The sequence below is a fragment of the Ursus arctos genome, unplaced genomic scaffold, assembly GCF_023065955.2.
Source record: "Ursus arctos isolate Adak ecotype North America unplaced genomic scaffold, UrsArc2.0 scaffold_1, whole genome shotgun sequence".
NCBI lineage: Eukaryota > Metazoa > Chordata > Mammalia > Carnivora > Ursidae > Ursus > Ursus arctos.
In genome coordinates this window covers 33,458,344-33,472,223 of record NW_026622763.1, presented here as the reverse complement: position 1 = coordinate 33,472,223, position 13,880 = coordinate 33,458,344, and the positions used below count along the sequence as shown (strand labels likewise).

General features: G+C 37.9%; 1 pseudogene; it reads left to right on the top strand.

The window, feature by feature from the left end:
- The first annotated feature begins 487 nt into the window (after positions 1-487).
- Positions 488-13,880, top strand: part of LOC113248401 (endonuclease III-like protein 1) — a 49,223-nt pseudogene continuing 35,830 nt past the window's right edge.

Below are 13,880 nucleotides of genomic sequence, written 5' to 3'. Positions count from 1 at the left end.
AGTTTGTTTCTGTACCTTCAGACACTTAGACAAAGGCAGCTGATGCTCCATAATTCCCCGAGGCCACGAGTGTCTTAATGAGGACCCAGAAGAAGCATCTGAAGAGTTAGACAATAATTTATTTGAGCGTAAGCAGAAAGATCCATATTTAGATAATTCTCTTCCCACAGCGTCATTATCTCAATGCTTCTGCTGACAGCCTTAGAGATAATAGCATTCAAAATGTAAATAATGAAACAATACACATGGTAATGAGGGAGACTCAGAAAATACGGTAGTAATGAAAAAATAACAAGACAGCGATTCTAATATTGTAAATACACAAGTTTGCATTAGTGACAGATTATCTCTGTAGTGCCAAGCTGAAATAATTTCGAAGCCAGTGTAACAACTGCTGAACAACATACAAGGTGTCAATCCAGCGCCTGTTAATACATTTAGAGAATTAGGCAGGCTCTGAATAATTAGGAGTATAGGCGGATCTGGAATGGGCAGGTCGCTGCGAAGTATGGGAGTGGCAGACCCCGCAGCAGCTGACATAAAGAGCACTTCTAGGCGGGCGCATATAGGAAATCAGAAGCAGAAAAATATCAAAAGCCACAGACTTGGCTACATATGCAAAAAAGTACAAAAAACCCCTATTGGAACCACTCTGTTGAATAGGCTGAAATCTGTTTTCTACAAATAGGAAAGGGCTTAATTATTTTCCAACCTTACTCTTCCAACATGCTCTGTAGGATTTCTGTTTCCGTATCCCTTGGTTGCCCTGTTGGCAGAACTCATGCTTTTCCAATATTAGCAGAGTCACATCTTATTAATAGAGACTCATATTGGGATAATAAAAGTTTCAGTGTTGTCTAAATCAATCTCATGCTCAGTTCACAGCCTCTCACTCCCTGTTGCCTTAGGCCTGACCAGAGGGCAAGGTTTATCGTGTTGTCTCACTTCTCCTAGTTCTTCACTTCAACCCCAAATATCCCCCCTGGGTTTTCCAAGGCGAAGGAGAAGGCTGACTAAAGGAAGCCTTGACTTGTTCGGATTCAACGTTGTCTCTGTAGGGCACAGGTTTAGATGTTGAATCCTTCATGGGACATACGTAGTATTTTGGAAGTCCTTTGAGAGCTCTGACTTGGACCAAATTGTCCTCAATCATTTGAGATGCACCCACTGCAGTATTACACCTCCAAGCTTCTTAATGCTGGGGTCCCTATGACCCAACAAGCTGCCTCCTTGGGCAGGATATATCCACTTCTTAATCCCTGGAATCTGAATGTGAACGCTAAATGGGACTTTGTAGATATGAATAGGTTAAGGATCTTGAGATGGGGAGATTAGCCTGGATTATCCAGGTGGATCCAGTGTAATCACAAGGATCCTTGTAAGAGGGGTTGAAGGGTTGGAGTCATATCAAGAACATATAAGGACAGAAGGAGAGGTCAGAGAGGACAGAAGATGCTACACTGCTGGCTTTGAAGATGTAGGAAGGGAACATGAGCCAAGGAATGTAGGCAGTTTCTAGAAGTGCAAAAGATAAGGACACAGATTCTCCTCTAGAGCTCTGAGTGAAAATGGCCCAACAGACCCATTTTAGCTTCTGAACTGCAGATCTCTAAGAGAATAAATTCGTGTTGTTTTACACCAGGAAATTGATGGAATTCATTATAGTAGTGACAGGAAACCAATACAGGTACTTTCCAGATGGCTTGGGTTTTTGCATGACGTCCTTTTTTTTTTTTTTTTTTAAGATTTTATTTATTTGTTTGACAGAGATAGAGACAGCCAGCAAGAGAGGGAACACAAGCGGGGGAGTGAGAGAGGAAGAAGCAGGCTTCCCAGCGGAGCAGGGAGCCCGATGCGGGGCTCGGTCCCAGGACCCTGGGATCACGCCCTGAGCCGAAGGCAGGCAGTTAATGACTGAGCCACACAGGCGCCCCGGATGACGTCCTTATGAGCTGGCCTTGCCAAATTGATCAGAGTACAGACTACTCCCACAGCTGCTCCCCCTCCTCACCCTGGCACAACAGCTCTGGCCGATCTCCATCTTCAGAATCCTGAAGGTAGAGGCAGGCACCAGTTTCAAGGTGCCCCATTGCCTCCCAAATCCAAGGAAAGCATGTCAAACTCTCCCAAGAATGTATTCACAGTGGCATTTGAACTGCAGTTTATGACTACTCACAATGAAGGGAAATGGGCATCTCTTTTTCTGGCCCTTCTAATTATCATGAGTAGTCTGCAGAACCTTTCCTACTTTCTTTAAAAGGGGAGAGTCCTCTCTACTTCACCCCACTGAGAAAAGTCAAAATGTGTCCAAGACCTGGTAACCACTTAATCTGAATTGTTCCCCTAGGGACTTGCTAGTCGGTTATTTATATAGGTTCTTTGGGGTGTTTAGAGGTGAAGACTGATTTTTGTCAACCCTTAATAATTCACATAGATGTATTTGGCAGCTTTTTGGGTAAGATTTTGTTTGTTTGTTTGTTTATTGAGTGTGCACAAGTGGGGGAGGGGCAGAGGGCAAGAGAGAATCTCAAGGAGATTCCTCACTGAACATGGAGCCAACACGGGGCTTGATCCCACAACCTTGAGATCATGACCTGAACCAAAATCAAGAGTCAATCACTTAAGTGACTGAGCCACCCAGGTGCCCCTATTTGGCAACTTTTTTTAATATAAGGCAATTTATTGCTTTTTGTCCCGTTTAGGACTTAATCTCAAATCCCGAGGTAACAGGACAAATTCCATTTAACATGTTGTTGAACAATTGTATGCTAAGTTCAAGGCTGATCTTCTAAATGGAATGGGTGTGTACCCTGGGATTTGAGAATTCTAGGAGAGTCATTTTTATTTAAAGCATGTATATTTCTGTTTAAATTCTTTTGTCCGTATCTATGTCTTTGGGTTAACAATCTACAAAGTACTTCTTTAAAAATGCAGCAAAGTGGGACTGTGGATAACTGAGTAAGGGTTGGTTTTTCTTACTACGGGGTTCACTAAGTTGGTGATGTTAATATTTTTCTAGTGACTAGCGTGGTGCCTAGTGCTAAAAAGACATTCAGCACATGCTTGCTTAATAACTGAATGAATAAATGAATCATTATATCTATTTGTGTATGAATAAATAACCTACCAGCTCCTCTAATAAGGTGTCATACAATAGCTTGATCTGGGAACCACTCCTTAGGCGAAGGCCAAAATAAGGCATTCTTATAAAGCTGTCAGGAAACCAAAGGACTCTGGAATGCTGGAGGTTGGGGAGGATATGCAGGAGGGAGGTGTGAGCTTGATGACGACCTCATCTGCTTTGGACTTTCCTTCTTGTTTTTGACTCTGGCCGTTAAGAATCTGCAAATTTTGATCAACACATTTATTACGCCATAGCTAGAACAGTAGTGAGAAAGCATTGGGTAAAACAAAATACTTTAAAAATAATTGTGTTATTTCCCCTGCTAAGTGAAAGACTAAATTTGGCTTCTGTCTTGATATGGAGTATTGGTATCTGGCTATCCAGCCATTTGGGAGTCATTTCAGTAGACACTCTATATCATCATAGTTGATGGAACTAGAACTCTTGGCTGAGCTTCTGGGGACCTCACGGGGTCATTTGGAAGCTTTAATTTGGTTTAGTAATGAGGATCCTTGCTTTATATTAAAAGTGAAACACAGTAGATGTGTTACCCATGTTTCTGTCCTACCTGCATTCTGTCCTTCCATGCCATCTTACAGTTTTTGACCCTGAGATTTCTTAGATGATTGGAATAAGTCAAAAATGCAATACTATAAAGGTTTCCAATAACCAAATATTTTAAGTAGGACATTCAGAATATTCTAACCAGTCAACACTTAGACCAAGTTTTAAGTTAGAACCGTAATTATTAAATCAATGTGTAGGAACCAGCACAGATATATAAGATTATTTTACTTTTGAGACATTTATTTAAGCTATGCTCTGAGGATAGCATTTCATTATTTTTAATACTTAATGTAAACATGTTTTTCTTCCTGATGTGTTTAGCTGTATCATGGAGGAGTTTTTAATATCTGATTATATTGATAATTTAGTGAACAAGAAAACTGAGCCCAATTTGTGTCATAAAAACATAGATGTAATTTTCTATTTCATATCATGCTTCCTAAAGCTAGTGAGTCATATATTGGTGTAATTTCATATTTCGGTTTGATAGATTTACCTTAGGCCATGTATGCATTACCAATTTTAAATTAGTCAAATATAGTAAAATAAACTTATGCTTAGAGTAAAATTGAATATAACAAAGCTTTCTTTGAAAATGAAAAGAAAGACCCTTTGTCTTTCTTAAGTGTGAGGATTACCTTGTGAACACTTTTCTAGTGGTACCTGCAAAGCACAGATATGCTGGTTAATAGACACTGCTGGATGCTATTACTACAATGAATGAAATATTGTACTAGTTGAAATGTATCCAGGAAGTGAATTATAGTTCATATTGTGATATACTAAGTCAAAGAATTTTTAAACTTGTCAGTTACCCTTGCCACAGCTATATGTACTATTTAAACGAGATATTATAGCTTTAAATTATTAGATGTTTTACCATGGGGGCAAAAAGTAAATAATTAAAGAGGTATTAAATTTGTGTAGCTGTGGGTCAATGAATGATTTCTGGATAATAGATGTTTTATGGAGGAAAGAAGAGTAGGGGAAGGAGGTTAAAATTTAAAAAGTGAAATAGTGTGTTCAGTGGGAGAGCCTGGGCTTTGGACCTGGCAGATGGCTTTTCGCCTTTGCTTGCCTCTTAGTAGCTGTGTGTACTTGACAATTTATTACTCTTTTGTGCCTTAATTTCTTCGGTATTAGAGAAAATAATTCCTGCCTTCCAGGGCATTTATAAAAACTATATAATGTATATAAAGTAAATTGCTCAGCGCCTGGCACTATACTTTTGGCACAACAAATGGTAATTCCTTTCTCCCCTCTAAAGAAGCCTATTCAGACATGAGACTGTCCAAATGGAATCATAAAATTATAGAAGTTTAGAGATGTTTGGCTCATTTAGAAATTACCTGTTGCAATTTCTTTTAATGCGGAGATGCAAAATAGGCTTTGGGAACTAGAAGCAGTCCATGAGGAGAGAAAGAGGAGGAATTTATCTGCCTCATCTCATTTCATACCTCCTTTTTCAGTGGTGAAATTTACTCTATAGGAAGCTCAGGTTTTCACACTTCCAGGTAGGATCATCCAGCAGCTTCATGTCCATTCAGCAAGTCAGATCCCTAGGATATGGATTTCACCTAACCATGAAGAAGTTGTGCCGCTCGGTGAGGTGCTGACCAAGAGAAAGACACATGGAGGCAGTCGAAGGAGTCTGAAAAGAAGAAGATTTGTACCCATACACACTAATTATCAAATTGAACAGTCTTAGGAGATCAGTTTTATTATTTTGTTAATTACCGTATCCCAATAATGGTACCCTGGAGGGCAATCTGGGTACCCTGGACTGGTGACAGCAGCTGGTGAACATTCGCACCATGAGGAGTGGGAAAGATGCACCTGTGGACCAGCTGGGGCTGAGCACTGCTATGACCCCAGCACACCCCCAAAGGTATGGAGGTACCAGGTACTGCTGTCTAGCCAAACCAAAGACCAGGTAACAGCAGGCGCCATGCAGCAGCTGCGCGCTTGGGGCCTGACGGTGGACAGCATTCTGCAGGCAGATGACAGCACACTGGGCACGTTCATCTACCCCGCAGGCTTCTGGAGGAGCAAGGTAAAGTGTATCAAGCAGACCAGTGCTATCTTGCAGCAGTGCTATGGCAGGGCCATCCCAGCTTCTGTGGCAGAGCTGGTGGCACTGCCAGGCATTGGCCCAAGATGGCACACTTGGTGTGGCATTGCGGAGGACACACACGTGCATAGGATTGCCAACAGTCTCGGGTGGACCAAGACAGCAACCAAGTCCCCGGAGAAGACTCGTGCTGCCCTGGAAGAGTGGCTGCCCCAGTGGGACAGGGTGAGGGCTGGCGGGGCTGCTGCTCTCTCGCCTGACCTCTCACCTTCACAGGGAGCTGTGGAGTGAGATCAACGGACTGTTGGTGGGCTTCGCCCGGCAGACATGTCTGCCTGTCCACCCACGCTGCCAGGCCTGCCTCAATGAAAGCCTGTGCCCGCTGTGCAGAGCCTCTGCAGGCCGTGAAGCCTGGGCCCAGCCACCGCTCTTGCCAGTCTATGGTGTGCCTTTGCTGGGGAACCACAGGCTGTTTATAATAAAGCTTAGGAGTTGTTTGAAAAAAAAAAAAAAGGGCATACATGTTGGTCATCTGAATTACTGAATGATTAAATGAATAGATGAATGAAACTCTACTTCCTGTCTCCCAAATCAAGACACTTCCCATCTCAAAAGGATACCACGTTTGTGTATTTTCAGAGTCTGACATAAACAAGTAAGCAAAAGATCCAGAGCCCCATTCACTTGCCTGGTCCCTCTCTTAAGAAAACATTTGGCCTCTCAAATAGATCTTCATTTAGAACTGGAGCATCAAGCTCAGCGGCCTTCAGGGACCAGTCAGGAAGTGTAAATGAATAAATCCAGTATAAAAGCAATAGGCCAGGGGCGCCTGGCTGGCTCAGTCCATTAAGCGTCTGCCTTCAGCTCAGGTCATGATCCCAGGAAGCCTGCTTCTCCCTCTCTTCCCTGCTTGTGCTCTCTCTCACTATCTCTGTCACTGTTTCTCTCTCTCAAATAAATAAATAAAATCTTTAAAAAAAATTTAAAAAGCAATAGGCCTCAGGCAGTGCAAGTGCCACCTAATGTCATTCAAGTTTAAATTTTAGCCAAATAAAATAGGTCTGAAGTCAAAGTAGGCCCTCACCAATTAGCTCTTCACTGAGCATTAATTTTCCTTATATTCTTACAAATAACTTAGATGTCTGCATCCAAACAGAAAAGGTTTTTTTTTTAATGAAAATTAAGATTACCTGATACTAATACTGGAATAGTAATATGTACAATCACCAAAAGTACCTTTCCCAAAATGTTGCAAAGCCTTAAAAAGACATCTGCTGGCATTCCCAGCTGGACCTCTTTCCATTCTCCCTGGAGTTTGTCAGCATAGACTTGGAGCTTGGGATCTAACGTATTACTGCTAAGAAGCATTGGTATGCATATTAGGAATATGTAATGAATCTTAATAGCATTAACTTATTATCCCAGAATGCTCAGTCATACTAATGCAGGTTCGCACTGGCATACACATGCTCATAATTACGGAAGGGATATTTCTTTACCCTTCTATCTGGGCTTCTCTGATAAGTTGTTATGCAGCCGGCATCCAATGCAAATTGGAGTTTGCTGACTTCTGATATGCATACTCTTACTAATCAGCAGATTACTTGTGTGGAGGCTGCCCACCTCTAAAGCTATGCTGTCACATTTGGAATAATATAGAGTCTTGCCTTGAATTTATAAAATACTGAATGGCCTAGTTTAGACTCATAAAGTAGAGCTTGGTGAGTATGGTTTTCGTGTGTAAAAAGGACATTTGCTGGACATCGTAAAGCCTGGAAAATGAATACTACCATATCATTATAACAGTGATTACCATTGAGCAAAATTTGGCATAAAGTGGTTACAGCAACTGAAATACAGAAAAGTTATTAATATAATATGGTCCCTCTGATCTGGACCAATAAAATCTTTATTGAAAATGCTAAATATCCCCATTACAACTAAAGGATTAAGTTTAAAATATCTTTCCAAATTTACTTTAAGCTACTAGGTCTTCATTATAGAAAGTGTCCTTAACTCATACTGGTGACTTTAGTATTCATTCCTTCATAATGAGTCAAAAGAACTATTGACAAAGCAACAGGTTCTGAATAAATAACAGCAAGAGAAAAAATTTTGTAAGTGCAATTGAAGAATTTTTTTGGTGAAACTTGGAATCAGCTGGAGAGATCAAAACAATTCGATTTCAGAAAAAATACTAATAAAAACAGGTACTAAAAATTAAATTAGAACAGTGAAACTCTGGACTGACTTTAATCCTCATCTTGGCTCTTAAAGGAATTTCTTCTTAAATGAGAAAACTGAGATGCAGAGGTGTTGTATATTCAGCTGGCAAATGGTAAAGTTGGCATTTATACTTATATCTTGTGGACTCCAAAGTCTTTGTTCTTGTCCCCATCCATAATTACAGGCTGTCTTGGTGGCAGGTTGAGAACAGTTAGGTAAACTGAGTTATGTGAACAAGGCTCTGAGGAGGGCATTTATTTTTTTCAGACCACTGTTTACAGCTACAGCTTGATGTTAAAAAGGAAACATGCTTTCAAAATGTTAAGAAAAAAAAGACTATGCTCCTGGGTTTCCAATAAGGATCTTCTTCTAAAACAATTTAGCTAAAACCAGAAGGTTGTTCAATACAAGTGAAGGCAGATGTTGAATTTACAATACTCTGACACCTGTACAAAATACATATGTACTAGCAGATGTCAACTTTGTCCCTAAGAACCAGATTCTTTTAATCTTTAGAAAAGAGATTCACAGTTTCTGTGAGTGAACTAGTAAGTTACCATCATGTACCAACAAGTTTACTTTTTGCATCTTCAGCTACTGAGGGCCAATCCCCACTACTCTGGTTTCAATACCCTTTAGACTGCCAGTGTCACTCTAGATTCTTGACAGTTTATGCTGCTGATTATAAATTTAAATGTATATGTGTGAGAATAAAGAAAGATACGTAGAGATTTGTGAGAAGTGTTTTTTTAGACAGCATATGGTCAAGATACTTTTTGGACCATCACATCAAGTGACTTTTGAATAGTAAACAAGAGAGATTAGTATTTTTTGAAATGTGGAATTTGTAGTGCTACATGTATTCAGATCAGGGCAGGTGGCCATTACCCAAACTGCCTTTATCCTTGGTAGTGTAGTTCATTTTTTTTGTGTCTTGGCTATATTAGTTTTCTATTGCTGTATAACAAATTGTTACACACTTAGTGGCTTAAAACAATATCCATTCATTAGCTCATAGTCTTTTATGTGAGAAGCCCAGGGCAATAGGCTGAATTCTCTGCCCAGGGTCTCATAAGGTCAAAATCAGGACGTTGGCAGAGCTGAGTTCTTATTCTGAGGCTACGGGGGAGAACCTGCTTCCAAACTTATTCTTGTTGGCAGAATTACATTTCCTGCAGCTATTGGACTGAGGTCCCCATGTCTTTGCTGGTTGTCAGCTGGGAACTATACATAGCATCTACAGGCTGCTCTCAGGTTCTTTCCATGAGGCCGCTTCTATCTTCAAGCCAAGAACCTTGTTTCAACTCCTTCTCATGCCAGAAATCTGACTTCCTCCTCCTCTGCTCACTAGAGAACACTTCCCTTTTAAAGGGCTCATGCAATTAGGTCAGGCTTACCTAGATGGATTTCCCTTTTGATTAGCCAAAGTCAACTGAATATAAACTTAATTACATCTGCAAAAATCTCTTTTGCCATGGTATTAGAGTTCTCTAGAGAAACAGAACCAATGAGATATTGAATCTAAACATAGGCCAAAGCTGCTTGGTCCACCCCATCTAGCTCAAATCCTGTCAGGAACAAAATGGTCAGGCCTTAACAGCAGTGGAATAGGAGAGTGCAGAAAGGATTAACCAAAGGTGAACTCAATCTAATCGATGCTATGGCTCAGCCCCAGCTCAACCTGACTTTGAAAAAATCTAAATCCTTATCCACTTGTTCTAATTGCCAAATAGAGAAAAAGGCTTAAATTATCTAGAAATTAAAAACAAAAAATTCTTATACTTCAGCCTCTATTCCTTTAAACACAATGCCTGGAACTCAAAACATATGAAACATTCAAGGAAGCAGGAAAATATGACCCATAATCAAAAGAAAAATAATGAATAAGAGCAGACCCACAAACAATTGGAGTCCCAGAAAAAAAGTTCTGTGAAGAATATTTCAATAAATAATCGTCAGAAATTTTCTAAACTTTTAAAGATTTATTTATTTTTATTTTAGAAAGATGGGAAGGGAGAGAGAGAATCTCAAGCAGACTCCCCTCTGAGCGTGGAGCCCAATGATGCAGGACTCGATCCCATGACCCTGAGATAATAATCTGAGCTAAAATCAACAGATGCTCAGCCAACTGAGCCACCCTGGTGTTCCCCAATTTTTCTAAACTTAATTAAAATAGTGAACCCATAGTTCTCAGAAGTTCATTGAATGCTTCTCATAGAATGAATGCTCATACCATATTACACCACACACACACACACACACACACACACACACACGTACATAATTATCAATGGCTGAAATCCAAACTAAAGAAAAAATATTAAAATCAGCAAGAGAATGACAGGAGCAAGGATACACATTATGTCTGATTTCTCATCAGAAAGAAAATGAAAGCCAGAAGACAATGGAGTGACATTTTTAAAGCATTTGATGAAAAATCAAGTAGTTATGATGATAATTATGTGCATAGTTGAAATTTGAAGGCATGTTTTCGATAAGCAAAAGTTGAGAGACTCATCAGTAAAAGACCATTACAGACATATTAAAGGAAGTTGTTTAAGCTATAGGATCCTGTAGTTTCAGTAACTTAGATCTGTAGAAGGAATAGAGTGCTGGAAATGATAAATGTGTGTGTAAATATATTTTTAATTAAACTTAAAGTTTAAAATTAACACAATTTCTTAAAGCAAAAATAATTTAATTTGGGGGGTTTTATGATTGATGTACAAATACCATACGTGGAGCAACAACACAAAAGACAGGAAGGAGGTAGTTGAATTGTAGTATAGCAAGTTTTTCACACCATATTTTTTGAGTAGTATAATATTAAATAAAGTTAGATTATTATGAGTTAAGGATGCATAGTGTCATCATAAGAACATCTACTGAACCATTAAGACAATGAGATATAGCTAAAGAGCCAATGGGGTGATAAAACTGATTAATAAAAATTTGATCCAAAAGAAGTAAAAGAAAAGAAAAAGAAAGAACAAACCAGAAGGTATAGAAAACAAATATCATAATGGTAGTCTTAAACACAACTTAAAATATAATTAAGAACCAATAATGTAAAACTTAAGAATCAATAGTCATATTCCATATAAATGTTAAAAACTTAAAAGGCACAAATGATTAGTACTAAAATAAAAACTCATATGCTGCTTACAAATGATCACCTTAAATATACAGACATGAATAAGTTAAAAAGATGGAGAAAACATATTTCATGGAAATACTAGTCACAGAAAAGCTTTTGGGGCTATGTCAAATGTCAGACAAATTAAGTACTACTGCAAAGATCATTACAAGAGATTAAGTGGAGCATTGCATAATGAAAGAGCCAATTCATCAAGACGATATAACAATCTTAATTGTGTGTACCTAATAATAACAGAGCTTTAAACTACATGAAACAAAAATTGGCAGAATTGGAAGGATAAACAAATATTGGGACAAGTAGATGAGAACACAGTAAGAACGGAGATTTGAACAATATACTCAACAAATTTAATATAATTGCTATCCATAGAACACTATTCCCAACAATGGCAGAATATGTATTTTTTGTATGTTCATGTGGAATAGTCACCTAGATAGACCATATACTGAACCACATAGTAAGTCTTAATAATTAAAATAATTGAAATAGTACAGAATATGTTCTATGACCAGGAAAGAATTAAATTTGAAATCACTAACACTAAGATATTAGAAAGTCCCAAAATATTTGCAAATTAAGTAAAATACTGAAAAATAATAATGAATTGAAGAAGTCACAAGTGCAATAAGAAAGTATTTTAAATGGCATGTAAATAAAACACAAAATATCAAAATGTGTGAGATGCATTTATTTTTTTACATTTGATTTTGTTTATAAGTAATAATATATATTAATTGCTTGTATATTATATATAATTATCCTTATTTTTTGTTACAAATTTTTGTATAAACTATGTATAAATACAAGACTGGATAAAATGTGCATAATTTTATCTTATGTAAAATTATTCCCCCAAGTAATGTTAAGTCATCTCTTTTTTGTGTATGTGTGTGTAGGCTATGATTTATTTGAACTGATGGGTATATATTTTATCTACTCATTATATATAGATTGATTTTATTTATTTTTATTGTTTTTTTGTTTCGAGTTTTCATTTAAATTCTAGTTGGTTAACATATAATGTAATACTGGTTTCAGGAGTAGAATTTAGTGATTCATCACTTACATATAATACCCAGCACTCATCCCAACAAGTGCTGTCCTTAATACCCCTCACCCATTTAGCCCTCCCCCACCCACCTCCCCTCTAGAAAGCCTCAGTTTGTTCTCTACAGTTAAGAGTCTCTTATGGTTTGCTTCCCTCTCTCTCTTTTTTTTTTCCCCTTCCCCTATGTTCATCTGTTTTGTTTCTTAAATTCCACATATGAGTGAAATCATATGGTATTTGTCTTTCTCTGACTGACTTATTTCGCTCAGCATAATATACTCTAGCTCCAACCATGTTGTTGCAGATGAAAAGATTTCATTCTTTTTGATGGCTGAGTAATATTCCATTATATATATATACCACATCTTCTTTATCCATTCATCAGTTGATAGACATTTGGGCTCTTTCCATAATTTGGCTATTGTTGATAATGCTGCAGGACACATCGGGGAGCACGTGTCCCTTCAAATCAGTATTTTTGTGTCCTTTGGGTAAATACCTAGTAGTGCAATTGCTAGGTCATACGGTAGTTCTATTTTTAACTTTTTGAGGAATCTCCATACTGTTTTCCAGAGTGGCTACATTTAAAGTAGAACTTTGAAAGAAATTTCTATCTTTAAACACCTGTATCGTAAAAGAAAAGTTTATTAGCTTCTTAGCTAATAAAAGAGTAAATTAAACCCAAATAAGTAAAAAGAAGGGACAGGTGAGTAGGAAATCAATGAAAGAAAAGGATAAAATAAAAAAATCAATAAAGCTAAAGTTAATTATTTAAATAGAATAATGAAATTGATAAATCTTGCAAAGGTGATGAGAGAGAGGGAAAAAAAGAGAAAGGAGGTAGAGGAGAGGAAGGATGATGCAGACAAATTAACAATAGCAGAGATGAAAAATCTTATAAGAAGGAAAAGCTTAATAATGAAATATTATAACAAGTTTATGCAATGGTTAAATTCCTGGAAAACCACAACTTAAATAAAAGTTGACACAGAAGAAAATAGAAAATACTGACATCCCTATATTTGTTAAAGAAATGAAATTTATAATTTAAAATTTACCCACAAGGAGACCTCCAGGCCAGATGCCTTCACAAGAATTCTATCAAATATTTAAGGAAGAAATAATACAAATCTTACCCAGATCCTCTCAGAAACTTAGGTTATGAAACCAGCATAAATGTGATATAATTGGTATGAAAAAGATATAAAAAAAAATAAAATTACAGACCAAAAATCAATTGCATTTCTAGATATGAAACATCAGTCAAGAAAATAACTTTTATTGGGGCACCTGGGTGGCTCAGTCAGTTAAGCGTCTGCCTTCAGCTCAGGTCATGATCCTAGGGTCCTTTGATCAAGCCCTGCTTCAGGCACCCTGCTCATGCTCTATCTCTCTCACTCACTCTCAAATAAAAATAAATAAAATCTTCAAGAACTTTCATTAATGACAAGTAATACTTATTTGAAAGTCAGTGTTGCTTATTGCAGAAAAGCATCTTCTATTGGTAAATTCAACTCAGTGGAATGTTTTCTGTCCTTGGTCTATGGGATGTCTCCTCAGGGACAGCTTCTGGTGGGGAAATGTGGCAAAAATCAAGCCAGGCGCTGGGAAGTTGAAGCATATGTGTGTGTGTGTGTGTGTGTGTGTGTGTGTGTGTGTATTTGTAGAAATGCGAATACCTTAC